Below are 3,605 nucleotides of genomic sequence, written 5' to 3'. Positions count from 1 at the left end.
CTCTCTCTCTATATATGTGTGTGTGTGTGTGTGTGTGTGTGTGTGTGTGTGTGTGTGTGTGTGTGTGTGTGTGTGTGTGTGTGTGTGTGTGTGTGTGTGTGTGTGTGTGTGTACATGAAGTAGGAGGGGGTTAAAATATCGCATGAGACGTAAAATGACAAACATTGAAAGCTTTTGATCTGCCGAATGTCAAGCATGCGTAGGCATGACTTTAGATCTAAGCATGTCAACCATGAGAACCATAGATGGAAAATATCAAACACGTGAACCCTCAAAATAATTTCCAGCAAAAGGTGTCTTTCTGTTATCTCGACTGCAAAGAACTTGATAAGTTACAGAATGTTTGCGAAAAAAAACCCCCAAAAAAACGAAACCAAATAAAAAAGAAAAAAAGAAAAGAAAAATGCTATTCTTTATGGGTGGAGGACGAAATGCGACTCTGTAGGAAGTTTAGCCAACAATAATTCTTTCGATTGCTGAAAAATTTTATCATGAATTTTCATCAAAAGATGTAAAACCAATAAGGGTACATTATTTTTATATATCACATATCTGAATTTAGCGACGTATATCCGCATTTGTCTATGTCTAACACATATATTGCGACCGTTTGGCAGGTATATACACACTTTCTGAATGTTTTATGTGGCATAAAGTTCCAAACAATGCCGTTTCTTTTAGCACAGCACTCCTTAGCTACTATCCAAGATCGGAACCAAGATTTCTCTGTATACACATCCAACCCTACCACGCACACACACACAAATGCAAACACACACACACACACACACACACACACACACACACACACACACACACACACACACACACACACAGACAAACACACGCATATATCTGCATGTATATAGAATGTAGTTATCTTAATAATTAATCCTTGATATTAAATAAGATCCGGTGTTCGCACAATTGCTCAATATTTATTTATGGAGCGCACGTTATGTTTCCATTTTATTGAACGGATTCAGAAATTGTATATCTGAAAACTGTTAGGTCGTAATCGAATAGGACTTCTTCAGGGACAAAGAGAAATTTTGTACATTGGTATAAAGTGAGTGTTATAAATTTCAAGAATGTCTGAATCCATTCCTAGCATGGAAATAGTTTTCTATGCATGCTTATAACTACTTTATATTTTATATTTGAACATTCCCTAGAATAGCTTTAGGCACGTAGTGCTCTGTTAATGTATATCTGTAACGTATATAGAACTATATACGTGTTTTGTATGTGTGTGAATGGAAATTTGTTTGAAGCATTGAGATGCGTGAGCAAAATGGTGAGTTTTAATAAATCCCTATGGCAATCCGAGAGAAGAATAAAATGGAATAAAATTTGGCATTGCCAACGAATGAGAAATATGAAGAAATATTTAAAAATTCCCTTTTTAACAGTCTAATATTTCGGGATGAAAATTCCCTTCAGGCTGAGGGAGAAGAGTTCACCGACGAGGCAGTTCGTAACCAGATCGATCTGTCTTCTGATTGAAATTTATTTTTCGTATCATTGAACAGCTTAGTGGTTTAATGTTAATGAAGGAACGGGTTAAACGGGCGGTCAAATACTGTGTAACAGCATATTGTGGGTTTCATGGTAAGGAATGAAGAATTCCAAGTTTGGGTCAATCGGTCAGATATTTCACAAGAAATTTTTTAATCCTAAAGTATTGGAATATTAAAACGGAATTTTTTGGACATCTCTACATCTCCGTTTTTTATACATTGGCAACGCCATATTTTATTGCATTTCATTCTTCACACACACACACACACACTCATAACTATATTTCTCGCTAAATATATGTGTCTGCGTGTATATTCAGACGTAGATATTTAAGTAGGTACTTGAAAGACTTACCTTAATAATTCCGTGCCATACCATGTATAATGAGTAGATCCAATCCGCAGTTCCAAATATTTAAGATTATTATTATTATTACTATTAAAATTAATATTTTAATTGTAAAATGTAATTTTCACATGGTAATTGCCTGAAAATAGAAAAAAGATAGGGAAAAACAATGATTAGTTTCAAGAAAATAACCAGATGTGACGTAAGTAAATAAAATAGATTTAATTATTTTGCATGGTGAAAAGAATTTTTTTTTCTTTCTGGGCCAGACGATTTTAGACTTCGGCAGGGGCGAATCGTAGCAACGAATTTGGTTTTCTCTTTTACCTAAAATACTTATTTACAATTTTGCAGAGGAAATGATGAGAGATGTGATGGAATCATGAATGAAAGATTGGATGTTGGTGGATATTAGATACAAACTGTGAGATTTGCAGACTATCAGACAATGATAGCAAAGGCATAGGAATGTTTTCAGACCATCATGACATGTCTGATTGAAGTAGTTGAAGGACACGGGATGAGAATAAACCAGAAGAACAAAGGAATGAAAATTGGAAAGAGAAGAGAATCTTCAAATCAACATCAACGGAAATAAATTATAGCAGATTCAATACTTTAAATACCTTGAAAGCCGACTAACTGAGGATGGGAGAAATGAGACGGAAATCAGAGCAAGAAGTGCTGTGGGACAATTCAACTCACACAAAACACTGCTCGCCAAAGGCCTGAAGCATGACTAGAAGAAAGCTGGTGAGAACCCGAGTATAGGTCAGTGATCGAGTGGAAAATGCTGAGACGGCGAAGTAGGGCGATGACGATGGCTGATCTCAGGCAGACGAATTTATACTATTCAAAGAAGAGGATAGCACAAGTTAGATATTGCTGGAAAAGGTTCACATGCACGGGATCTGCCCAAAGCCAGTTCACTATTGGACTAGATATATATATCTATATTATCTATATATATCTATATATACCATTATATATATATATATATATATATATATGTCGAAGAAGCATTGTGATGATGGAGAAGAAGAAAAATATGTAGAACTACATTATCTGACGTGTATTTCTTTTAAATTGAAGTGTTGGGTGAAAGAGGTTTAGTTGTTTGTTGAAAGTCGAACAGTCGTATAGAAACGACCCATTTAGTCAGAGTTGTTGCTTAGTGCTGTTCAGGCTGAGACAAAATTTTAAATTATTTCAGGTATAAATATTTCTTCATTTTTAGGGGACTGGAATGTACTACATACCTTTACCTTATCTAAAACACGAGAATGCGATTTGTGATGTATTTAGCTTCAATGTCTAATGGATCCAGTGACGGTTCATAAGCTCCATGTTCTATTAATGTTGAATGTTTGCGAACGTTTTGATATACCTGCGTATGTGTAGATGTGTGTCTATGTATATAAGTACTTGTCTCCATTTGAGTGTGTGTGTGTGTGGGAGTTCGTGATTTACCTGTGATCCTCTGGATACAGCGAAGACTGGGGATAAGCACCGGGCCGTGCTGATCATTCCAAGTCGTTAACGAACTTATTGCCGTGAAGTTACATTATTCTAATATCAACTCCCGTTTTGCTATTCATTTTAATATGGATCGAGTCAAAAAATAAAATTCCAGAACAATCAACGTCCCCGCATGATCCCCTTTCATCGCAGTTTTGACACTGGCTTAAAGCAACGCGGCTCTGTCTGCGTTTGAAATATATAGATTCGGTATTCAT

General features: G+C 35.8%; 1 protein-coding gene across 2 annotated transcripts in view; it reads right to left on the bottom strand.

Annotated features, from left to right (window-relative positions):
• Positions 1-1,990, bottom strand: part of LOC106871242 (polypeptide N-acetylgalactosaminyltransferase 5) — a 598,066-nt gene extending 596,076 nt beyond the window's left edge. For both annotated transcript variants that reach the window (XM_089343483.1, XM_089343480.1), the window contains exon 1: positions 1,876-1,990. The gene's annotated coding sequence lies outside the window, so the exon portion shown is untranslated. The remainder of the gene's footprint in view (positions 1-1,875) is intronic.
• Between the last annotated feature and the right edge of the window lie 1,615 nt (positions 1,991-3,605).

The sequence above is a fragment of the Octopus bimaculoides genome, chromosome 27, assembly GCF_046866305.1.
Source record: "Octopus bimaculoides isolate indiv1 chromosome 27, ASM4686630v1, whole genome shotgun sequence".
Classification (NCBI taxonomy): domain Eukaryota; kingdom Metazoa; phylum Mollusca; class Cephalopoda; order Octopoda; family Octopodidae; genus Octopus; species Octopus bimaculoides.
Note: the sequence above shows the minus strand (reverse complement) of the source record. Positions and strands in the feature narration are given on the sequence as shown.